Genomic DNA, 26,410 nt, shown 5'->3' with positions numbered 1-26,410 from the left:
TCCCTTACTACTCTCAGAATGAGGAGTACCAGATGACGGCAGGGGCTGCCCTCAGCGTTTGCTTTAGGGGTCTTCATTAGACCCTCTAAATCAAACTCTAGAAGATAGACCTTCGGTGGGTCAATCTTCTTGCAAGTGTAGACATGCCCTGTTTGGCATTCTTGTAAATACTTTCATGATTGAAGGTAAACTTGGGTTTTAAAAAAAGCCATAGTAAGAAAAAATTGTGTAACTAAACAAAGGAGAATATTAGCTTTTAATCCACCTCCTCTGCACCCCCCCACCACACTTTTAAAGAGTTTGACAACATCTTGAGAAGACCAGGATTGTTAATTTAAATAAATATGAACTGCAGCTTTTCCAGCTCCCAGATTTAGGTGCTAGATGAGGTCAACAAACCGCACAGTCTATATTCTCATGGATGCTTTAGTTTATGTCTGGAAGAGCAAAATGCTGGGGTGGAAAGATGAGAGTCTAGTACATCTGTATGTTGTTGCAGGCACCATCATGTAGGTTGCAAAAGCTGCAGACTGGAGGAGTTTATGGAAGGCTCACTTTGCATTGAATTTTGTAAGATTCTTGGGTGACTTGACTGCATGCAGGTCTGAATGAAAGTGTCCCTTGGCTCAAATGTGTAAATATCAAATCTAGGAAGGGATTTGAGGGGGCTTGAGGTTGCAAGTATTTTTATGGAACTTTTCCGTAGATTGACCTTTTTCACCTTGACTTGTCAGCTAATAGGAGACTGTTGTCGCTAGGTTAGAAAGATGAAGGAATGGGAAGACTTTGATCATTGTTCTAGACTTTCAATGACATAGATATACAGCTGTTCAGACATTCAATTGAAGCCTGAAGTTCAGCTAGAGTTGAATGACTGTAATGCTCTAATTCAGGCTTTGTTTGATAAAACTTGTAACATTTCAGTATCAATGAGAGGTTACAAATAATACAGGTGCAATCAAACTGCAGAACCTTTCTGCTTTTAGCAGCTGGTAGTGATTGGTATCTTACCACAACATGTTTCCTAACAACCCCCTAATTTACTCTTCTTTCTTGTGTGTTTGGCTTAATCCAGTGGCCAGGATGTAAATTTTTAAACCTGTGGTTCAGTTGTGAATTTTTCAAGACCTGCTACTCAAAATCTGGCGGTATGTATTTCACTTGATTGCTATTTGGCAGTTCTCTCTCTCCCCTCCACTAATTAAGAACATAGCAGTTGACACAGAAAACCAGAGTTCAATCTAGTCAGTTACCTTGTTTCTATCTATGGTCAGTATTATATGCTTCAGAAGAAGGTTCAAGAAAAGCCCATAATGGATAATTGCTGGACAATTGAATTGAATTTTTGTTGGACAATGAGAGTTTTTCTTTGGGTGCAATAGCACATTTAAATGTATGCTCTGTACTTCTGTTCTGGCTATATATGTAGCAGTACCAGAAGCCCTAATTGAGAAGAAGGCCCCATTGTTAGAAGCAGTACATTCATATAGAATTTGAGGGGTGTACTGATTGAACCATAGCAGCGCTTTGATGGGCTGCATAGAGAGTGCTTGGCTGTCAGTCAATGTTGTGTGCAGTCGGCACGCACCTCACTTCCCATGTCCTTGCTTTAGGTGTGTGTCACTTCAGTAATACTGGTAGGAAAATGACACGGATGGAAACTAGAAGAATTTGGCAACCTTGTGTGTGGACAACAGCAAAGAAAATGTCTCACGAGCCACACACAAAATCCCAATGGGCCGCCTCTGGGCTGCAGGTTGCCCACCAGTGCTCCAGAGGATTATGTTAACCCGAACTAGGGAACTTTTGAAAACCACGTGCCGTCCTGTGGCACCTTAGAGAGTAACAAAACTATATATAGTGTCATGAGCTTTTGTGGGCAAAACCCAGTTATTCAGATGAGCTGGAAGCTGGAGTGAAAATAATAGGAAGCCAGAATTTATAATGGAAAAAGAAGGGAAGAGGAAAAAAGTTAAAGTAATTATAGTACTGGTGCTAATGAAGCTAAATGAGTGGGCTGGAACCTTTTAGTTGGCACTCAGGTGTTACCCAGGGAAATTACATCACAGTGCTTTTATGGGCAGTGCTATTCACCCTGCTGCTGGCTGAACCTTGGACAGAGTAGACAAGTCCTTAGAAAAGTTTTCAATCCACTAGTTTTACTAAGTACAGATACTTTGTGGTAAATATTGTTGATAGTTTTGAATGGACTTTGTCCTCCATGAGATATCAGGACGAGGGTTCTTTAAGTTGCTCTTTAATAGCTGTAAGTTAAGAATCTTCATCTCCATGTGATACAAGATTTGAAACAAGAGTGTGAAATTGAATCCAAGTGCCTTTTTAATGACTGGTAATTTGTGGCTTTTAATTCACAACAGAGAATCCATTGTAACATTTTCTCCTAGCATATCACAAATTCTTTCTGTAACTTTTGGAGACTGTCTCATTTGGACAGCACAGGAAAATGAAAATTTTTTTCCCCCCAAAAGCCTGATGCCTCCAGCAATGATTTTGGTCATTTATTAATGTGCTAGACTGTATTGAGAGAAGAATACAGTGGGTTTGGTTAATTTAAAAAAACAAAACAAAAAACCTCTTATCCCTTCAAAAGTTCTTTATTTGGATAGGATTACTAAAGATTTAAAAAGATTTGAGGCTTTAGCTTCAACCAACTCAATTATGGGTCCAAATTAGCTGTTAGGACGCAAGAGATTTTGAGGTCATTACGAATAGTTCTCTAAAAACATTTGCTGAAAGCTAACAGAATGTTAGGGCATTAGGAGCCTTGGGGTCAGGAATGCCAGTACAGAGTGAAGGGTTGCTATGAAGGGGCCCTGGGGCATGGCTCTATAACAGAGTAGATACCACTGGAAGCAAGCCTAGTGGGCTAACCAGGGTATTGTGATTCACCCTGCTAGATTCATGGAGAGCTGAGCTTGGAGATAGGGCTGTGAACTAGAGATGTAAGAGTGTAACTGGGTAGCCAGTTAACTGGTAAGCTGATACTTAATAGTTGCTGGCACCAGTTATACTTTTCATAGGACTGTTGGGGGCCCCTGTGGCCCTAGTAGTAACACAGAGCTGAGAACCCTGGCAGCTCCGTGGGCCTGAAAGCCCCGGGAGCCCTGATTGCCCTATGGGGTTGGGAGCTGCAGTAGGATCCCCATGAACCCTGCAGGGCCAGGAGCCCTGCAGGCCTCATGGGAAGCCATGCTTAACCATGTAACTGGTAGAAATTGTTACGTAGTTAATGATTATTTAGATTTTTTTTTTTGCATCCCTATTATGGACCAAGATGTTAGAGGCAATGGTGCAAGGCCCTGTTGAACTTGTTCCTTAGAAAGGGTCTGTTTTGTCTGTATGCCTACAGATGCTATGCAACGTAGCCAGAGGGCCAAGTTCCTAAAATCTGTTTGAGAATTGCAACTATCAGCAGGGGTCCACAAATTGGGCAAAATTGGGAGGGTGCCGGGGCAGGTGCACTGGATCAGCAGAGGCACTCACAGAAGGTGAGCAGCCCCTTCTTGGGGGGCGACATGGTCTGTAAAATCATGAAAAGTGTTGAAAAAGGGAATAAGGAAGTGTTATTTATTCCCTCACATCATAGAAGAACCAGGGAAAATTAATAGGTAGTTGGTTTCAAACAAACAAAAGGAAGTCTGACTTGACACAATGCTTGGCCAAGCTATCAAACGTCTTGTGATAAGGCCATCAATTATTAGCCAAGATGCCAGGCTCCCAATGTCCCTAAACCTCTGACTGCCAGAAGCTGGAGCTGGACTGGGGGTGGGCTGGTCAGTAAGTCTGTTCACTCCCTCTGAAGGATGTAGCACCAGTTGCTGCCCAAAGACAAGGTACTGAGGTAGATGGACCATTAGTCCTACCCATATGGCCATGCTTATGTTCTTAGGACCTGTTGGAGTTTTTACAGGACTCTGTAATACATCTACATGCACATGGCCTGAATAGGGACAAAACAGAATGATTTAAAGCAATGGTGGTATAGTAGTGATATTGTCAGAACTTGGGCACTTGTTAAGTGAATGTCAGACACATAACTAGAATTTCCTGAAGGAAAGGGCCCAAAGTTCCAGTGGAGGGGGCCAAATCCCAGCTGGGCCAAATTTTCCAGTCAGGGGCTAAGGAGATCTATCCTGTACATCCTTAATTTCATGAGGTTTTGAATGTGAAGAGAGCTTAATATGTGACAGTTCTGCAGGATGGATACAAATCAGTGATATTAAAAATTGATCTGTTGTTCTAAAGGACGTGTTCATTGACTGCAGAAACAATTGGTTCAGTTCACTAACTGCAGAAAATACTTCCTTATTAAATAAATTAGGTATTTTAAAATGCAAAACATGTTTTGATAACTGTTTTCTCTTTTATTTTGAGATCTACTGATGAAAAGCTCTGAAGGGGAACTCTGGTATTATTTTTAGGAATTTAGAGCTCCTATACCTAGATCTGTAGAAAACAAAGGGAAACTTCATTTCACATTTGGATTTCTCTCCTTAAGGAGTTCATATGTACGGCTTATTGTGTTAGTGTCTTGTGTGATGGGGCTATGAATCCATCCTCATGAGCCATGTGAACAGTAAAACTGTCCAAATTGTGGTCTTAAAATGTATGGCTGTTTTCTTTAGCGCACAAGTTCTTGAAGATGTTACTGTTCTACAAAGTTTGTAAAAAGCACTCTGATGGACTGCACTCTATGATGGACTGACTTGTCTGGGAATGCCTTTTTGTGTGTAAAGTGTAATCATGTGCTGTAAACTATTCTTAATCGTTTGCAGGAGGCTAGGCCTGTGAATTAGGGATGTAAGGGAGTAGTCAGCTAGTCAATTACCCGATAATTGAGTTGACTACTCGCTCCCCCCCCCCCAGCTGCCTCTATGCCTTAAAAGTCGGTTCCCCTCAGCACCGTCTCTGCGGTGTGAGAGAGTGGGGGGTTCAGGAGGCTGAGCCATAGCATCCTGGAGCTGGCGCAAACCGGAACTGCTTAGTCCCTGCTCGCGCTGGCCTCGAGAGCTAACCTTGCTGTGGCTCTGCAGTTGAAATTAAGGTCGGTAAAAACCCTTGCTGCCTCTATCAAATAGAAGAGGAAGAGTTCCTTCAAAGCAGTAGTGCCGAACGGAGCCCATACCCAGCTTCATGCAAAATTCCATTGACTACTTAATTAGCTGATTAACCACAATTTAATGTTCCTACTGTGAATACTGATAGAATTACCAAACATAAAGCAGATGAAAATAGGAATGGAGAGGCGAGAAATAAGCTTTAAAAGACCCCTTCCCCCATTCTTTCCTCCCTTCCCCCCCAACAATATTATATGATTCTAAGATCTGATGTGACCTGTCAGTTTTGTATTTAATCGGAAAGCTATGACCCTCAGGTCTCTAGTGATGACTTTTCTCTGTAAGTGGGAGACGGGGGGGATCACGTGAGGATTGCCTGTTGTGATCCCTCCCTCTGGGACATCTGGTATTGGCCACTGTTGGCAGACAGGATACTGGGCTAGATGGACCTTTGGTCTCATCCATTCTGGCCGTTTTTATGACTGTTTCTACATGTTAAAGTAACAAACAGTAAATTGGTCACTGGTGCAGGATTGAATTATGCAAATCCTGGACCTCAAACCTGTGACCTCTGTAGGCTGTGAGTTGCAAAGGAGCCCAAGGGACTTAATACTAAAATCCCATTTAAATCTGATAGCAGTAGGGCACCAAATGTCTTTAAGCTTTTTAAAAAAAAATCCATCTATGATTTTTCCCCATGACCCATATTTGTGCAAAAAAATATTTTTATGGTAGACTCTTTAAGGAAAAAGGGGAAAATTCCTCTTAGATTTTGAGTTAGAGGTAGCCTTTCTTTCAGCGAGTGAGTGGGCATGATGCAGATAAGACGGTCACAGATGTGAAATACTGTAGTATGCTTCCATATATCAATCTGCAGTTGATTCCACGAGAAGGAAGGATGACCTTCAACTAAAGATCTGGAACAGAGAGTAAGGAGACATGGCTCTTGCTCCTGGATTTGCTCCAGGGTTTGCTGTGTAGCCTTCAGAAAGTTGCTCTGCATCACTTTAAAATAGGTATAATGCTAGTCTATCTCAAGGGTGATGTAACAGGCTTTTGATATTTGTACGGTGCTCTGACCACCTCAGGTGGAAGTTCTTGTCACTAATTTCATGATATTGCAGCTTATGCCATGGTTGTCACAGATTCAGATGAGGGATACTTCCTTTCTTATAAATGCTGGTGTGGTAGCCAATATTGCAGTTGATCAAGTGACATAATGTTTTAGTTACATCTAAGCATGCTTACGAGTCTTAGCTCTTACTCTGATAAAATATGAACTGTTTCCCACTTACTCTTTCTCCTTTTCTGTTGCTAATAAACCAAAGTTATGTTTACTTCATCATTGGGAAAAGCTGTTACTTGACAGTAACTTTGATTCACTTGTTACCAAGGTCTTATACATACAGGAAAAACTAGGTTAATGTCTTAAGCTTGCAAAGTGAAGCACAGAAAATATTAGAATTAATTTTGGTTATGCAACTTTAATTAGGCTTCCTGCTTATGAATTATAGTCTTCAGTTACAGGACTGCAGTATTGTCAATCCCAAGCACCAGAAAAAAAATCAAGAGATTGGTTGAATAAAGTTTATGGCTCTCGTTTGCTTTTGAGTTTTAAGTTTTAAGGTACACATTGGGTAATGTGGTCAAGCATTTCTCTGTGACCCTGAAGCTAGAAACCTTTGTAATGAAAGCTGAAACCCTCTGTGCAGTTGCTAGGGATGTTCGAGTGTAAACAACTAACAGTTTAATTTAGTTAGTGGTTAAACGGTTAGTCGTTTACATGCAGCGAAGCCTCTTCCCCGGGAGCCAGGCAAACAAGAGCTACCCGCCTGGCTCCCTGGGAGCGGAGGGGGGGTGGGTAAGGGCTGCCTGCTCCACTCCTGGTGAGGAGTCTTGGATTTGGGCCAGCAGAGGTGGGTGGCCCCTCTCCTGGGGAAGCTTTGCTGCAGGCTCTGCCCTGAAACTATGGCAGCCTATTATTTTCATAGCACTTGACTGATGGGGAAAGTGAAACAGAGGGGTGTGTATCAGACAGCGTCGTGTAAAAGGGCTATAGGAGAGACCGGGATATGACCAGTTCGGAGTGGTATTCAACTGCTTTAACCCTATGACCATCCTCTCTCTTTTCGCAGTCCCCTATCTCATTTGTTACACACCTTCCGATTTCTACAACAAACGAGACAGAAGTTCTACCGACAGCAGCCTGCTTCACTGCACGGCCCTGACTTATTCCCTGAGCAGCTTCCATCCTGTCCACTGAATGAAGCAGGGGTCCATTGGAAAAAATAGTATGTGTTCATGTAATTACAGACTTTCACAGTTCAGATGCATGTGCTGCGGGTGGTGGGCGGCTGGCGGTTAATGGATTGAAGTTAAAGAAGTAAGCTTTATTCTAGTATGTACTGACTTGTTTGATGTGTTGTGTCCTTTGTCACTTTCTATATGTAACTTACTAGATTTTTTTTTTTAAGTAAAACAAATAGAATTATGTGCAAATAACCCTCCTGAATAAGCAGAATTGAGCCCTGGACTTCTATCACTGCAACACGGATTGCTAGTAGGGATGTAAAATCCTGGCTCATCAGTTAATTGGTTAAACATTAGGCTGACCTAACATTTAACCGCTTAACCAGCTAAGCGGGATCCAGGCTGGGGACTGCTCCAGCTTGGCTGGAGCAGTCCCCATCCCACGGGGCTCCCACTCCCAGCCCTGCTTTGGGGCTTGGACTACTGCCAGCTCCCGGCTCCCAGGCCCTGCTGGAGCAGCTCCCAGGCCCTGCTGAAAGGCAGCTGGGCTCCCCGCAGACAGATGCTGCTCCGGATGAGCAGCCCCTGTCTGCGGCGGGCCCCCTGTGGAGCTGAAGCAGCCCTCTCCCCCTGGCGGGCGGGGAGCTGCTCCAACCTCCACCAGTTATTGGTTAACAGGAACCAGTAAGCATTACCCATTTAGGGAGCTGCTTACTGGTTAATCTTGAAAGAGTAACCTGTTACCATTTCTGCATCACTCACTAGGAGATGTTGCTTTATACACCATCGGTCAGTTGTATATGTCTGAATAGCCCCGTTTTTAACACGCATAGCAGACAATTAAAGTTGGGCTAACTTTTTTCCAGAGGAACATTGGATATGTCTACATAGCATTCTGGAGTGAGCAGGAGTGTACCTCCCAGCTCTGGTTGGCAGACTTGGGCTAGAGGGGCTTGCTTTAAAATGCTGTGTAAATACACCATTGTGTCTGAAGTGACTGGGGCTTAGAATTGTCTCATTAGAGAGATGTACTGGTCACTGTTGTATAACCTCTCAGTGAGGTGGGCATCCTTGTTAAATTAGTAGTGAAGTGGATAGGACAATCACAAGTTGGTAAATGTTAAATATGAACAAATGGTTTCCATGTTCCCCGTATACAGCACCTTAGCCTAGTCCAAAGCTTATTTTGATAAATCTGGACTCCTTGTTTTTGCAGAGGCAGACTAACACAACTACCCCCTGAGACTTTTCTATCAATCAGTTCGACTTTTTTTTCTTATTTGGAGCAGTGGTTTGGCTGGAATGGAATGCAATGCTGACAGAATTATAGAGGGTTTTGGCAGAAAACTGGGAAAATTACCATGTTAATTTAGCTCCAGAACTGGCCCAAAGCTGGTTGGGTTTTATGTTGCCAGCAAATTTCAAGCTATTGCCGCAGTGTATGGAAGAAATAGACTTCTTCCTCTCAAAACTGGTCAGAGGAATTATTAATTATGTCATGTCACTATGGTGGCTGCTGCTTCAAAATACATGTATGTATGTTAAAGAAGCAGGAGTTTGTGCTCAGTGTCTCTAAAAGTACAAAGCATTGAAAGGAATAGTCTATCAGTTGAATATTGAGTGTATATCTGACATTTAAGGCTATGACCTCAATGGGGGAAAGAGGGCATGTATTTTAAATGCTCATCACACACACACCATATTTTGCTGTGAAGACATCAGAGCACTTGGGTCAAATGTCTAGCCAATAATTCCAGTTTTGTCTTTTTCCCTTTTGTAAAATGAGGGGAAATTACAAAACTTGTCAAATTCATTCTTGTGCCTTTGTGACTGTTCTTATCTCTTTATCACCATGTTGTTTATTTCATTGTAGTGTTGAACGTCCATAAACCTTACTCTGACTTTCTTTAAACAAACTTAACAGCCAGCATCACAGGAGTAAACTAAAATATTTCCTTAACCTGTGAATCAGAAAAGTCTCATCAAAGTAGATGAAAATGCAGCCTTCACTAGATCAGGTCCCTTGAGTATGCTAAGCTACGATTTTGAGTAAAGCCTGACCTTAATTCAGGCCAAGTCCACACAAGGTATGCAACTCCAGCTACATAGAATACCTAGCTGGAGTGGATTTACCTTAAGCCGAGCTTGGCGCCATCCTCGCTGCAGGAGGCTGATGGGAGCAGAAGCTCCCGTTGACTTCCCTCGCTCTTCGGACCCTGGCTATAGTTGTCCTTAGCATTCAACTTATAGGTCAACACTAGATCCGCTAAATTAAACAGCAGAATGCTGATCTCCAGCGTGGCAAGTGAAGATGTGCCCTATGTACTAGATAAAAATTAATAAAACCCATGTAGCTGGTCACACGGTGAGTGTCAGAATAGGCTTACACAGAAGTAATATGCTCCTACCATCTGCTTGTTCTTTGTGTTGTTTTTATTCTGCTGTTAGCAAGATCTGTCTGGGTTTTTTTAAAAACCAGTGTTTAGGAGTTAAATATCTTAACCATTTTAATAGCCTGTGGCTGAACATCAGGCTTGCTTATATGTATTTTGCTTTACTTAAAGTAAGTTACGTGGATTGAGATGTTTGCAGAATCCAATAAAAAAACACCTTTGTGGGGTTTCTGCTGTTGGGCCATTTCTGAATTGGCAACACAACACAGAGTACCATGAAGTATGATCGATAAGTTCATGGAGGATAGCCCCATCAATAGCTTTGAGCTAAAATGGGCAGGGATGCAAAACCATGCTTTCTTGTGTCCCTAGCCTCTTTGCTAGAAACTGGGAGGTGGATCGCTTGATGTTTACCTGTTCAGTTCATTCCCCCAGAAGAACCTGGCATTGGCCACTGTCAGAAGACAGGATGCTGGGCTAGATGGACCATTGGTCAGACCAAGTATGGCAGTTCTTACGTAAGTTGGATGTGTTACCTGGTATAAAACAGTAAATATCGCCAATATTTCAAATTGGGCTAGTCTGAAACCCAGTTACTCAAAAGCCATATTATGATCTAGTTACTTAGCAGTGACTACTTACAAACTATACTACAGCATTATTGAAGGCAGCTGGTGCTGTTTTGTTGTCAATACCCAGAACAAATCTGGCCACATATTAACTAAGTCCTTTCTTGGGCTAGTCAATGGACATCAGCCATCCTACTCTCTGTGGCCCCTTAAAAATACTAGCCCAGGACCCAAAACTCACCAGTTTTCTGAAACTTGGCCACCCATCTTTTACTATTATTACTGGTGAGACTTCAGTGAAAAGTTTCTGCATGCTATCTTAATTATTTTATTCTGTCGTCCTTCAAACAAGAAATGTGTGTACGTTAACAATGGTGTCTCAAAAAACCCCAAACAAACCCTGCAGGATTGAGAGAAGAACTGAGAGAGTCCCAAGAGTGAAGAATACTCGAAAGTCTACAGCGTTGAATACAGATTTATTTTCCAGATATCTTCATATTCCCACCTTCTGCTTTGCCCCGTAAGAGTATGTTAACAAGCATGCTACTATGCAAGTTATTTCTGGTCTCATTAGGAAATAGATAAGAGTATTTTTATGTCAGGAGAGTGTATCGCAGGTGCCTAAGGTGTGAACTTCATGTAATACAGGAAGAAATCAACCTACCTCAGGACCTTAAATCCTCCGTAAAGTAATTGTGAAAAGCATCTTTGTTACAATTTTAAGCACACTCCTGTATGCAACTAGTATGGTCTGTTTTTTGCACCAGATTGAAAATTAATTGTGTTTTATTGGAGGAGACTCTTAAGTTCCTGCCAAACACGAAGATGACGTCTGGCTCTTTTGTGCATATGAAGGCATATTAATTAAACTGTTCACATTCCAGCCTTTCTAGGGGGGGATGAGATTCATGGTGATGTTAAAGGTTATATGCAGAGATTTAAACATTTTGATTGTGGTTTCCTGTGTTCTTTCCTCTTTTAGTGAAGAGAACTTTAAGACTGGTTTTGGAACATTCTTTGTAAATTTCTTCAGATGAGGAGACCCAGGGCTTAAATTCGATGAAAACTCAAGTAGTGGAGAAACTGGGGTAGGTTTATTCAACTTTTTAGAATATAGTCTGTTGGACTTGATTCGAATTACTGTACAGATGCCAGGAAATGCCTGAGAGTTTTCAGAGGAATTAGTGTTGCTCTGTTAATGAATAATTATGTGTGCTTAATTGGAATAGTACTTGCTAAAGCTATGTTTACACAGCAATAAAAGATCTGTGACCTGACTTGGGCTGGCCCTGGTCAGTTGACTTGGGCTGGGGTGGTGAGGCTATGAAATTGCAGTGTAGACATTCAGGCTCGGGCTGGACCGCAGGCTCCGAGATCCTTCCCTCCTCACAGGGTCTCAGAGCCTAAGGTTCAGACTGACCTCAAACATCCGCACTTCAGTTTTATAGCCTTGCAGTCCAAGCCAGCTGACCCAGACTCTTGAGACATGGTGTCATGTGTGGGGTGTTCTTTTTTTAAAATTTATTGCAGCATAGTTGTACCCTGAAGTTCTAAACCGGGACTTGTTCAGTCAATATAAAATAGTTAAATGATTACCCAGTCTAAACTCCCATTTTCTGATGGCTTAGGGTTCAGTTGTGGCTGTAAATGCAGACCATTAACTCCAGTCACCATGCTTAAATAAATAGCTGACTTCTCTTCAGCTTCCTAGGAAAAAACCCTTTATTAAAGAATCTCTCTATACTTTTTATCAGGTGGAGTCATTAAGTTTTCCTGAAGGCTTTGGGGTATTTTCAGTTTGCAGGGAGCTATTAGATTCAGTGACAGAATGAATAAAAATAGATGACTTGTGCTTTTTATTTATTAGCGGGTGTTAAGGATTTTTCAGTTTTATAAAAATGGCATCTTTTGATTGGGAGAAGCCATATGATAAAATGTCTCAATTAAGAGGATTCTATGGAATAAGTATTTATCTTAAATCTTGGTGGAGCACCCCAAATTATCCTAATCCTGTTTACTTAAGACTGGTGTGTGAGAACCTCCAGATCATTTACTTTGGGCCACAAACTTGATGGTTAGTAGAGGAAGCATCTCTAAAATACGGCCAGTGTTTTGGTGTATATTTCCTCATTGCTGCTGGCCTCTGTTTTGTAAATGAGGTATGTATTTACTTGTCTGTATTTGAACTCTTCACCCTTCTATGTTGTAGACAGACTTGCTGATGGGAGCAGGGGGGTGCGGGCAAAGGGAACAGACACCCCGGGGTCCAGCAACTCAAAAGGGCCTGGGCTTCGCACTGCCTGTCACCACTGCTGCTTCAGCCAGAACCTTGGACCGTTTAAGTCACTCCCAGAGGGCTGTACTCAGGTCTGGTTGCCCCAGCCCCACCCAAGGCCCCGACCCTTCTGAGAGCATGGAGCTTGTCCCCTGATTGTAGGGCATGAGGCTGAAGATGGTAGAGAGTAAATACTTGTATTATGATGGTGGTCGAAATCTCATTGATCTCTCTTGCTGGGGGAACCTGGATAACAAGGCAGTCCCTGCTCCAAAGGACAATCCTCCTTCTGTCCTCAAACGCTTGAGAAGAGGGTAGCTTTCTATAAAGAGGGACCACTTGGGAACGTTTCAGGGCTGCAGTCTGTGTTTTATCCTAGTGGCCTTTCAGTGTTGGACTTGCATGGGGGAGAAGTGAAGCTTGCTTTATCCTGTTTCTGTCAAACAGGCTCATTGAACGATATCCTGGCTCTTGCAGCCACGTGAAAAATCCATCACTGGGGAAGCTGTCAGGACTTAAGGCTTTTGCTGGAAGAAAAGAGCAAACCACTGACATTAGTGAGCCAGAGAACACAGGTGGTTTTGCTTTGAAAGGGTTTGAGTTGAATTAAGGTTATTCTTTTAATCTCAGATCACTAAATACTCACCTGAGCATCCATTCTCATATGATCAGCTTTTTAGTTTAATTATTTAGCCAGTCCATGCTCAGGTGAGGCAGATACACTGACAGAACAAATGGTAGATTGTTACTGTGGCACAGAAAAGAGAGCAGCTCAGATTTTTCAATTTTGAAAATTGTTAAAATACTAATGTTCCCAAAAACCCATGAGAACTGAATTGCTTGTGATCTTGTGTTGGTGTCAGGGATCACAACAGATGAATCAACTGGAATGCAGTGGGCTTGGAACTGAAATGGATTCCTCATAACTTGCTTTTGAACTTACAAAATCCCTCAGTTTTGGTACAGAAAGTCTTGTAGCTCTTATTATTAAGGATTTTGATTTGGGTTGTAATTGTTGCAAATAGTCAAAATATGGTACAGCTGTAAAATAGTTGTATAGTGTATTTGTGCTTGGCATCTCTCAGGCCCTGGGGTTTTGGTTGCATTAGGAGAGCATGCATGTAGCTGAAAATGAAAGTATTGCTTATTTGTCCGCTTTATAAAGTTGGTAGATTGGCGCCTTCTACTGGAGCTATTATTTTCCTGTGGAGGGGAAACTTGTATTGTCAAGAGAACTACTCAAACTTTTGAGAATTTTTATTAAACAATAAAAAAGCTAGCATGATATATATCTGAACAGTACTTGTATGTGACGCTTGTACACTATATCCAATACCTTTGTGCACAATTACATTAGTCACATTGAATCATATACTTTAACAAATGACCATGCCTGTGCTGCTAATAATTAACAGTCCTGTATGGATACAGAATTTGTATCTGCATCCCCATCCATATCCACAAAAAATGGACTGTGCATATTAGGGATATAAAATCCTGTTTAGTTTACTTAACTGGTTAAATATTAAGTTTAACGGGTTAACTGAATAAATATGGTGGGCGGGGCAGGCCTGCTCTTGGGCAATGGTTAACCTTAACAAGTGATGCTTAGTGGGTAGCAGTTAACTGGTTGCCCATTAGCACCCCCAGCAGATATCCACATCCGCAGCTGTGGATACCCATGGATATAAAACGGATATCCTCAAATTTGCAGGGTTCTCATTACAACTTTTGTATTTGCATCTGCAGCAACCCAAATGAATTGTGGATATCTGCAGATTTGCAGGACTCTACTAATAATGACTTACTAAACCAGAATTTTAAATAGCAAAAAGTGAATTTGGTATTTAAGCAAATTTACCTTTTGCATTTTGTTCCACATGGACAAAGAAAATTACTCACTTTTTTTCTAGCCAGTTTTAATATTGGTAGCACCATGCTTTCATTATTTAAGTTTCAGATATTACAGGTAGAATTTTGTTAACCTTTTTCTGTTAAGACTGTAAAATATTTCATGAAAAACTTTTTTACTTTCAAACGTGGTAAATATCTCTGTGAAAATCTGTAGCTGGAACCAGTTTTGACTTTATTGTTCTTTTAAATGTTTGGCAGATTGTTTTGTAGGTTTGTGACCAATACAAAAACTGCTGAAAACAAATGTAACTTGTTTTTAAACAAAAGCAACCCTACACACTTCTGTTTCCTCCTGTCCTTTCTTCCTTTAGTCATGTTGTATTTAATAGAATGTCTTTTAGTATTTCAGCGTAAAATCAATGATTTTCTTAATTTAAATTTTTTTTAAAAATGAGATCTCTTCTAAATATTTAAATTTAATCTTGAAATTGACAACTTACACTCACGCCTCAATGTAGTCTGTTAAAATAATTTAAATAATATGTAGTGGTACATATTTGCTACAGCTTTTTTTTTTTTTTTTTTTTTAAAGTCAGACCACTGAACTAGTTGAAGTCACTGGCTAAGCCCCTAAAGCCAGAGCAAGTTGGAACACCAAACTAGCTTTTGGCAGCAGTAGCTTGTTTGGCAGGCACAGTAGGGTTACTTTTTTAAAATTAAGTTCAGTGACTACATAATTCAGAGGTATGAAATCATTTGGGAATTAAAGCAGGAAAACATGTTTTCCTTTTCCTACCTACTAATAAAATCTTGACGGATATGGTGACAGAAAGAATCAGGTCTTCTAACTGCAATTAAATATTTATCTTGTCTAATAGATCAGTTTTTATAAATGCTAAACTTTTTTCTTGTATATTCAGTACATTTAATACATTTTATTTAATTAAAATGTTTTTATGCATTTTTCAATTCAATTTATATTTTCATCCAAATAGAGCTTGACAGAAATCATAAATGGAAAAAGAAAAGTAGGAAAAAAGACACATCATTTGCCATTTTTTAACATAATAAAAAAGTAAAATTAAGAATCAGAATGAATGTAAACTAATTGTATAACTGCTTAAATAAACATATAGATATAGTGTGCCTTCCTGGTTAGCAAAAAGAGCTACAGTTTAGTGTAAAGGCTATCTGTAATTAGTTACAAATCACATGTTGTAATGGTTACTAACCAATGAAATCATCTTTAAGAAAATAACTAAAAAGTGTATAAAAACAAATATAATTAACATTGATTATTTAAATTAATGTGATTTAAATATTACTTTTTAAATAGGTGATTTTAAAAAGCAGTTCACCCTGCTGTATAGAAAGTGATTATTAGTAAAATTGGGGATATTATTTCCCACGGGTGTGTTGAAGGTCAACTAGTGACTGGAGAACATGTTGATATCTTTGGATGGAAAGCTTTTGCAGAGGTGCCAAGTACACAATTACAGTTTATTTGGTGGCGGTGAAATTCATTAAATTTCCCCCTGATTTTTGGCCTGTAGCAGCTGGGCGTAAGACTGCCCAAGGAAATCCCTTCAACAGTTAGCAGAGTGAGGAGGTGAGGCATTGGCTTGGTCTGATGATGCACAACCTGTTTTGTTCACCTTTTACAGTCTGGGTTTAACTCTTCTTTTTAACTATAAATTATCCGGAATAGGTACAGATACTATGAAAATGTCTTCAACACATCAGGGAGGCGGTGTGTGTGCTATGTGGGGCTTTTTAATGAGTGGTGGTGAGCATTTGGATTTCAACGTTGATATCAAGACTGTGCAGAATAGCGAGCAGAAATCCTGCGGTGGCTTACCTTGGTCAGTCAAGATGTAGATATCTTGTTCACTCGTGTACGACAGATATCTACATGATTGAAATGAGGTGAAGGGTCTGGGTTTTCATACTTTGTGTCTGTGATCTCATGACAATGCAATACTGTCCTCCAATTACATCGTGCTTTAAGTATGGATTATGACCTCTTCAGCAGTGCTATTATACTTCAGTTAAGCAGATATGTATGTTTTTATACTGAGAGAGGATTCCAGGATAGCCTCTTACTGGGATCAGAAGTTAGCTTACGTCTCCTGTCCAGCTAGCATGAACTGGTAATTATGAATCGGGTGACAGGAGCTGTAAAGTCTGCTGAGAACTTCTTTGGACTGAAAAACTATGGTAGTCAATTGCTTCCAGGGCAGCTAGTGTCAGTTTCTAAAGCTGAGTCAGCCTAGGTTTGCTCACTTTGGTTCATTTGATCAGTGTAGCCAAGTAGAAAAAGAACTTCAGGTAGGGCTATGGGTCAGGTAAGTGTCTGTTAGGCAGGCTTATTCTCCCGATTTGAACCCTTCACACTTTCCAAGATGTGGGGTTGGCTCCTGGAATGCATAATGTGGTGGTGGTTCTTGAAGCCAGAATTTTCACTTTTTTTAATGCCAGTGGTGAAGTGAAATAGTTCATATTCAGTTCTATAAAAGTTCCTACACTGCTCTCATCAGAGTAAAATCTGGGCACCCTCCAAGAGTTCATTGAGCAGTGTAATGAATGTCCATTATGGGTAGTTCGCTTTTTTCCCTTATCCTCTCTCCAGGAGGAGAATTTGAGCACACACTGTAGTTTTGTTGGCATTGGTTTATAAAAAAATATATGTACGCTGCATTATATATTTATTGGCAAAAGCAAGGTAGGAGTATGTTTAGCATTTGAAAGTGAGGTGATGAAGTTCGTGGTGATTCATAGTCCCTGTGGGAATTCAGCCCCATTCTGTGCCAGCCCGTAAGAAGGCTGTGACTCCATTAATATGGATCGTGTTTGACTTGAAAGTTTAGGAGCAAGTCACAATGTTTATATTTTAAGATATTGTATGTGTTGAAATGCATGCTACCTAGTCAGCAGCAGCCAGTCTTAATATTGATCAGTTTCACTCTCCACAATCCTGTCTACACTAGAAAAGTTTTGTTGGCAGTGCTATAGCTTATGCTGGCAAACTCATCTAATGTAGCTGTGGCTTACACTGGCATAGCTTACCCCAGTTCGTTCATATACAGTACTAGCAAAAGGACTTTTTACCAGCATAAAAGCACTAGGGCTAATACCAGCATAGCTATGTTGGTAAAAAATATTGCACTCTGCCATAGCTATGCCAGGGTAAGTTTTAAGTACAGACTGACTAGTCATGCTCAGAGCATGAGCCACCAGGCCCTATTAAGTGTTTTGACCATGAAGACTAGTCCCAGTCATAGGCTGTGTCTACACTGGCACGGTCTTGCGCAAAAATGGCTGCTCTTGTTCAAAAACTTGCTGCCTGTCTACACTGGCCGTGTGTTCTTTCGCAGGTAAACTGATGTTCTAGTGCAGTGTTTCCCAATTGGTGCTCCGGGGAATTCTGGGGATCCGCGAAGCGAAAGCAAGGGTTCCGCGAAGAGCCAGCACTCCCCCGCGCCCCCTGTTAAAGAGACAGAGCTATGGCGAGGTTTTTTTTTTTTTTTTTGCTCAATGAAATTTGGCAGGGGCCTTCTTTTTAAAGCAACTCTAGGGGTTGTGTGGCCAAATAAAATTAGGAAACACTGTTCTAGTGTATAAAATCAGGGCTTCTTGCGTGAGAACTCTGACGCTCTCGATCAGGAATAAGCACTCTTGCGCAAGAGCTCTTCCAGAAGAGGCCAGTGAAGACAGGCAACATGAATTTCTTGTGCAAGAAAGCCCTATGGTTAAAATGGCCATCAGAGCTTTCTTGCGCAAAAGAGCATCTACACTGGCATGGATGCTCTTGTGCAAAAGCACATGCCAGTGTAGACGCTCTCTTCCGGAAGAGAACTTTTTTTGCACAAGAACTCTCCCGCAAAAGAGTTTTTGCGTGAGAACGCGCCAGTGTAGATGTAGCCATAGGATATTCTGTTCTCAACATAATACAAGAGCTTTCAGGGGCTTATGATCCTTCAGGATGTCTCTGGGTGGTATGTACTATCACCTAAATATGTAATAATAATAATAATGGAACTACCTGTATATTGCTCCTAGTGAAAGAGCAGTTAGCAGCAATGGGAGCTGCTGAGAAATACAGTCACACTGGTTAGCAGTGGTCTGCTTTCCCCAGGGTGAATAGATGCACTTTCGCGCTTCTTTCACATCACTTAGAAGGTGCGCATTCCAACTGTGTCAGATAAATGTATATTGAAAAGTCAGAAGCAAGCCTGTGACCAATCCTGATTTCACCTCAATAGAAGAAAATTGGAATGTGCCACTTTCTTAAAAACTCCCTCAACCCCCAAAATAGGAAAATCTGACATCCTTCTCCCATGTTGTGAGAGTGGTGACTGCTACAGCAGTGCTCTACGTCCCCTCCAGGAAGTGAGAAAGCAGGAAGGGAGAGAAGCTTAGTGGTTCCTTACAGAGACCTGAATTAACCGTTGCTTATTAGGCTTGGGTTGTAAAGAGACAATGGTGTACAGGCAGTCCCCGGGTTACGTACAAGATAGGGACTGTAGGTTTGTTCTTAAGTTGAATTTGTACGTAAGTCGGAACTGGCGTCCAGATTCAGCCGCTGCTGAAACTGACCAGCTGCTGACTACAGGAAGCCCGAGGCAGAGAAACTCTGCCTCGGGCTTCCTGTAGTCAGCAGCTGGTCAGTTTCAGCAGCGGCTGAATCTGGACGTCTGGGACAGAGCAGCTGGGGCGCTGTCTGGTAGGTCCCCGCAGCGCCGCACGTCAGCGCTGCGGGGACCAACCCGGCAGCACCCCAGCTGCTCTACCCCAGGTGTCCCCAAGTCAGCCGCCGCTGAAACTGATCAGCGGCTGATTCCAGGAAGCCCAGGGCAGAGCAACTCTGCCTCGGGCTTCCTGTAGTCAGCCACTGGTCAGTTTCAGCAGCGGCTGACTTGGGGACGCCTGGGGCAGAGCAGCTGGGGTGCTGCTGGGTTGGTCCAGTAGCGCCAAGGAGCGGAGCAAAGCCAAGGAGGACCCGGGTGGCGGGACCGCAGCGCGTCTGGGCGGTCCCGCTGCCCGCGTCCTCCGCGGCTTTGCTCCGCGTCTCCCTGGTCTGCTGCCCCCCCCCCCCCACAGACCAGGGAGATGCGGAGCAGCTATTCTCACCCCGGAGGACGCGGGCGGCAGGACTGCGGCGCATCTGGGCGGTCCTGCCACCCGCGTCCTCCGGGGTGAGAAAAGCCCCGTTTGTAAGTATGGATCTGACCTAAGTCGGATCCGCATAACCCGGGGACTGCCTGTACTCTTAAAGCACTTCAGAAATGCGCCATGTGTAAAATTCTCTCTCTCTAATCATCACAATATTGTGATGAGATGATGAGCCAGGTTAAAGTTCATCATATGAGAACTTCCCAGAATTCCTTTCTCTACTAGCTATGGCAGGTTTTTTCCTTCCTTTTTCTCTACAAAAAATAACACATTTTGCTGTTGACTGTTAGACTAGTGAATTTAGATTAATATTAGGTAAATTGGTAGGTTACATCTTTTTCATGGTGTTTGGACTTCTGGCAGCTCCAGTGTTTAACTTTCAGATTATTTTTCTGTCTTTTTAGGTCTCTGGATGGCAGACTCTGAAAAGAAATGCAGTTTTAAGAGGTATGCCTCATGTAGCCAAAAATATTCCTGACTAGCATGCATGCCTTTGGGGACAAGGCATTCCTTCAGGGGATGTCCAATTGCTTGTCCTCTACTCAAGTCCCAGGCACTATGAAGGGGCTTTTTTCAAATTCAACTTCCACTAGAACAAAATGGGTCCCCAAACGATCTGGGTAGCACTGTGGTAGTCCATGCTGAAAAACACAGTGCTGTTTTCAGTGCTGGAATCTCTTTCCGTAGCTGAACAGAGGGCTCGCCAATCTCACCAGGAAGAGTCAGACTTAAAATCTTCAGTTTATGCTAAGGGGTTCAGAATAAACCACTTAGTCCTTCTGTTTGATGATCTTGACGACTTTAGTGTTGAGACACAGACATACTTGGAGAAACCCCAAGAAGAATAGGACCATTGTTTAACATCCCTCCTGTCCCCCCTCACCCTATGAAGGATTTTCTTCCTTTAAGATAGGACTGTACTCCAAATACCCTTTTTAGTCAATCCAGTTGGATTACTTGGGGTATCAGAGACACCGTCCCAGTGATCTAGCAATTAAACCACATGCTCATCAGTGCTTTCTTCAGCTGCCTTGGTTCTAGCCACAGCTTCTGTCAAAGCAGTAACTTAGGTATGTTGGGAGGGAGCTCGGTGTACTCCTCCATGATTCCTGTTTGGCCTCCATGTTCCCTTTCCTAGCGTTTACCTGTCCTTTTCCTCTCCATATTTGGTGCATTATCACTTCTAAATTTCGTTTCACAGATACTAGAGATGGCAATCCCTTCCTGTGCTGCTTCTCTGCCCTATTGGGTTCCTATTCATTTCAAGGATGATTCTCAAACTGAGCTTCTTTCAGCTCGGAACAATAGATACAATTTGAGGAGAACTTCATAAGCATAAGCAATTTTTTCCGTAAGCACGTGAAGAAAGCAGAGTCTCAATCAATTTTAGCAAAGTGAGACCTAAGCAATGTTTTTCAAAGTAACAGCTGTAATCTTTTCCTTCTTTGTCAGGATTAGTTCAAAACACTCAAACTTGGGGAAGTTTCACATTTCTCCACGGTGGCCACCTTTGGTTGAGTGTGGACAGTGACCTTTCCCAGGGTAAATCCTTACTGTTTGGGTGAGCTGTGATTCTCCAGCTGTTGAGTGAGAATCTGGCATCACTTGTTGTTAAGTTCAATTGTCAAGGTCTTCCAAGTATCCACCTACTTGAAAGACTGACTCACCAGAGCTCAGTTTTGCCAAGGACTGACCTGTATTTCAGGCTTTCTGCTCCCTCTTTAAACAACTTGGACTCAGATCAGTTTCTGTCCTAGACTTTACAGAGGTTTTGTCATTATCAGAGTTAGAAAGAGACAATATAGAGTCCAGAGTATCTTATGTGTATAGTCCACAAACCTAGATTACAGTACTAGTATATGTTAACTCTAAAGATGTGGAGCATTTGCTACTTCCTTTGGCCGAGAATAAAAGATTTCAAGTCCCACCCCCAGTATTCACTAGCTGAAGAAAATCTTTGGCAAAATGTTACCTATTGTTTGGTGTACCATGCAGTCTAGTATGCTTGCTGTTCAGTCTCTGGACCTTGTATGCCTAAAGTTACATCTTCACCCTACTGTAATTTCTTGCCAAAGCTAGTGTCTGACTTCCATCTAAATCCTACCCTGCCACCCTTGTACTACTACAGGGTACCTATTGCATTGTGGCTACATCAACTGATCATAGAGAGTTCTTAAGTCATACTTTAATTCGTCAAAACAAAAGGAAAAATATGTAGCACTTTAAAGACTAACAAGATAATTTATTAGGTGATGAGCTTTCGTGGGCAAGACCCATACATAATCTGAAGAAGTGGGTCTGGCCCATGAAAGCTCATCACCTAATAAACTATCTTGTTAGTCTTTAAAGTGCTACATATTTTTCCTTTTGTTTTACCAAGATCACAACACTGCTCCTCTCTATTACTATTTAATTTGGCAAAGCAACTTTAAGATTTTCCTAGGTATTCACTGCAGTTGGAGAGAAAGAAGCCCAAAGGGTAAGAAAATTCATTTCAAACATTGCTTAAATAGATTGATATGACGCCTTAGTGTTTGATTTACTGTTGCTTGGTAGGTGTGAATTATTTTTATTGTGCTCTGTCTTTATAATTGTTAATATTGATTATATACAGAAAATAGATAACTGCATTTAAACGTCAGTCCCGGTAAGGATTCCAGGTTCATCTTGTGAGCACTATAATAACTTGTCTTCTGAATGTTACAATATTCAGAACTTGTAAGATGGCATATGCTGATGAATGTATACTTACTAGTCAGCACTCCCTTTTCTGTGTCCAGATTGGATTGCACGCATTGGTTGAGCAATCCTCTACCAGCTCCTCATCCCCCCTCCTTAGGAAATTGTTGCTGCTTTCCAGTCTCTCACGAGTAAGCTGCTGTGGGGTTAGGAAGGTTGGATTTGTAGAAGTAGTCTATTATAACCCTCCCCCATGCTAGTTTGTTCTGCTGCTTTCATGGTCAATCAGGGGGCTAGTAAGACTTTCCTTTCCAGAACAGCAGGTTAAACTATTAAATTCATTCCCTGGTTTTCTTCTAGTGCTTTTTTCTAGATCTAAGTATACGACCTTTGGCATCCTCTAGCTTTCTGGTAAAATAGCTGATTTTACTGAGGTTGTATATTTTTATTAGTATCTCAGCTGCTTCATTCTTTAGCCCTTTCAAACCTGGTAGGTGTGTTACACGTGGCCCTGCTAGTCTTTTGCTAGCTAATTGTTCAGATTGTTCTAGCACTACATGTTGATTCTTCAATGATAGCCCCTTCACACACCCCTAATGTGTGCCTCTTGAGAAGGTAAATGTTTTTGGCTTGGAGTTCACTATTCTTATTCTTATCCTTATCAATTGATATGTTCTGTTAGCTTCTAGTATTGAATTTCCATTTTCTGACTGACTCCTGTTTGGCTTGATCAAATTCTTGAAACTTGCCATTTTGCCAAACTGTGTTTTTTTACCTTTCCACGTGGTTTAGTGATATGTGCACTAGGGATGTTAGAGTTTAACCGGTTAACGGATAAGCTGATGCTTATCAGTTAATGGTATCGGTTAAACTCTGGCCAATTCTGCAGGAATATGGCCAGCAAGGGCTGCCGCCCCGCTTCCAGGGAGCTGGCTGCAGAGCCCACAGCAAAGTTTCCCAGTGATGGAGCCAGCAGCCCCTGTCGACCCTGCTCCCACAGAGGATTTTTAACCAATTTTTTATACCCCTAATGTGTGCCTTTTGATTATTTATAGGGTTGCCTACTTTCTGACTGAACAAAACAGAGCATCTTGGTCTTGCCTCTTCACCCACTCACTCATTTTCACGAGACTCGGGAGGGTCCCTTTTTGACCTGGTTTTCGGTTGAAAATTGGATACCTAGAGACCATAGTGGTACATGGAAAGTCTGAGAATTTGTTTGCTTGTATTAGTCTTAGCTTGCTTAATCATTTTTAAAATACCCTTTTCTAAAGTTTGGTTGTCATCATATATTTCTTGCCCCTCTGCGCAAAGATATTGAACCTAATTCTACTGTGATCAGCATTATCGAGCGGTTTAACAGTAGCTACTGCTTGAACCTGCTCCTGTACATCATTTTAAGAATAAATCACTAATAGTCTCTCCTCTTTGGGTTATGTAAACACTGTCTTCTGTGCAGCAATCTTTTTAGCGAGACTCGTACTATCTAAGAACTGTTCAATCTTTCAGTTGATTGGAAATGAAGCTAGAAAATGAATATTGAAAAAGGAATAATTATTTCAGCAGCATACGTTCTAACCAATGTTCCCTCATATTTTTTTCCATCAACGTGCAGAATAAATTTTATATTCACCAAGGCATGTGCAGATGTACACCACCAATAGGAACACATGCTGCCAGCTGTTGGTGCTCTGCTTATCAGCTTAGGTGACATTGGAATCTCACCTTACAGGGAATACTGATTCTGGCCCGTTACACTGCAGAAGTTAAGTGCACTTTTGGTGCTTCCTTTACAGCTAGTCACTAGTTCAAACTTCTGAGGTTCCATAATTAAATGTACAACACTTCTTTTGTACATCTACTTGTCTTGTCAGCCTTAAGAATTAAAAGTACTTCCAGTTTTTCTCATGTCGCATAATGTGATTTTACAGCGTTAGAGGTGAAATGCATTTCAGTGGCTTAAAACAGAGGGTAATGAACTTTTTTCAGTTCCATTACTCTTCATATTGGTTCAAAAGCTTGGTTTCTGCTGGTCCATCATGTTTAATTATATACTTGAATTAAATAAAGGGAAAGAACAAAAAAGCAGAGCGTGTAAGATTAAGGTTTAACTCTTATCTTCTTGCTTTATCCAGCTAGAAAAGCTTGCATGCTCTGAAGAACTTCATACAGATGATGAAATGTAGTCTAAAATAAACTACATTTTAAATTTGTAGATCCAAACCAAACACTGTCAGTCATTTTACTGAAAAGCGGTTTGGTGGCACCTGCAGTGTAGGAGCTGAATGTAACACATTATAAAACCAGGTCATAGTTTAGCCCTTTCTGGGTCTGCTCCTTAAATAAAAGGAACTAAAATGAGATCCAGATTTAAATTAAGCATTTTCCTCAGACTAGGTTGCTTCCTATATTCCACCCAGTGGCCCGCTCCATTCACATCCTGAATCTTTTCTACAGAGACGTTTCTTGCTCCTTTGTATCTGCTGACTAGATGCAGGTAGTTGGTTAGCCCCAGTCAATGAAGTCACATTTTTCCAGTAGGATCAGCTAACAGCAACAGAGGAGAGAGTGTGTAATTGAAATACTCCTGTATTGAAACTTCTGAAAAGATTAGTGCCTTAGCATAATCTAGAGGCTGACATTTTAAGTCTAATTCTCTACATGTTTCTTGTTTACTGTATGTTTATGGAAGTAATACGATATGGAAGCTATATAGCCTTGTGCGTCGTAGTCTAATTTCAGATATGAGCTATTTGTTTGTATAAGAGCCCTTAGTTTAACCAGCTTTAAGCTGTTTTTGGACACAGTGTATAATCCTAACCATTTACTTTGTGTTCTTGTGGAGCTTTTCTACACTATTTCGACAAAACATACATTTTGTGGCAAAACTGAAATGTAGCTTTAGAAAATTTATCTTTGTTTTCTGTACCCAAAAGTTCTCTCTCTCTCTCTCTCTCTCTCTATATATATATATTTATACAAAAAAGTTTTTCCTGCTGGGCAACAGAAGGATGTCATCACGCTCTTTGACCGCAAAAGGAGCCAGAGAGAGGGGGTTGGCGAGCGTTGCAAGCACGGGGTACAGCCTGCTAGTTTCTCTTAAAAGAAAATAGACTATCAAAAACAATATGGTGAAAAGTAATGCTAGTGTATTACCAGTGTTTTTCTAAGGCTTCAAGTGCTCATGGTAAATATCTGTCATCCGTAAATGATTTTAAGGCTGAAATACAATGTTCTTAACATTTCAAGCAGATTTCTTGCGATTCCAGAAGAGGGAAAAGTACTTATCTTTCTTTTTCAGATTTTGGATTTCTCTACCAGTAATATAAAAAATGCCACAAAAAGTGTGCTATTCTGTTTTAAAATCCCTGTTTTCCTTTCTTTTCATTATGGTATTTGTGACATTCACCTTGGAAGGAAAAAAGCATTCCGTGCAGATTTCGTGGCTCCATAGAAGATAACATTGTTGGTATAGAGCTAATTCAAAGTCCTATTTTCTTTGTGAGAACCTAGTTTTAGCTTTGTGGGAAACCATTTCAGTTTATGTTACAGCCTCTTTATTCAAATACAACTTTCTTTCAGTTTCTAAGTAAAGTTTTAACTATAGGGAAAAATAGGCTATAAATGCGAAGTGCAACTCGATAAATTTTACCTAATCCGGGCCAACTCCTTTTGATATTGTGCTCTGGTGAACTTTATTTCAGGGTCCACTCTTCTCACTTTCATATGCTTTTAATTACTGCTTTGAATGGGATTATTAACATGAGTAAAACATGAAAGCGGAATTTGGCCCTAAAGTTTAGCCTTTCATCAATAAACTAGCTCTGTCATGCAACATGCTGACATAACAGGGAAACCTGTTAAGATCAGAATATCAAATTCCTCCTATTTTCCTGCAGAATCTGAGCTATATTAATGTAGTAATCACCAGTCCTTCTCATCCACATGATACAAATCTCCAAATACTGTAGGTCTTGCATTGTTTGTTTCACTGCCCAATTTTATTAGATAAGCCCTTTAGAATTATTTAATACACTTCTTCGATACACAAAAAGAATTGGAGCCTGACAGTACTTATTCATATATTGACTATAAATTGTTGTAATTGGGGTACTGCAAGACCTGTACGTCATCACTTCA

General features: G+C 41.2%; 1 protein-coding gene across 7 annotated transcripts in view; it reads left to right on the top strand.

Annotated features, from left to right (window-relative positions):
• Positions 1–26,410, top strand: part of PCGF3 (polycomb group ring finger 3) — a 67,304-nt gene that overhangs the window by 19,622 nt on the left and 21,272 nt on the right. For 3 of the 7 annotated variants that reach the window (XM_075931292.1, XM_075931285.1, XM_075931286.1), the window contains exons 2-4: positions 7,214–7,369; positions 11,273–11,378; positions 19,996–20,038. The gene's annotated coding sequence lies outside the window, so the exon portion shown is untranslated. Of the gene's footprint in view, positions 1–7,213; positions 7,370–11,272; positions 11,379–19,995; positions 20,039–22,034; positions 22,071–25,257; positions 25,740–26,410 lie in introns of those variants that run through there. The other 4 variants (XM_075931290.1, XM_075931291.1, XM_075931288.1 and 1 more) reach the window with 4 other exon arrangements.

Source organism: Pelodiscus sinensis, chromosome 6 (genome assembly GCF_049634645.1).
Source record: "Pelodiscus sinensis isolate JC-2024 chromosome 6, ASM4963464v1, whole genome shotgun sequence".
Classification (NCBI taxonomy): Eukaryota; Metazoa; Chordata; order Testudines; family Trionychidae; genus Pelodiscus; species Pelodiscus sinensis.
Note: the sequence above shows the minus strand (reverse complement) of the source record. Positions and strands in the feature narration are given on the sequence as shown.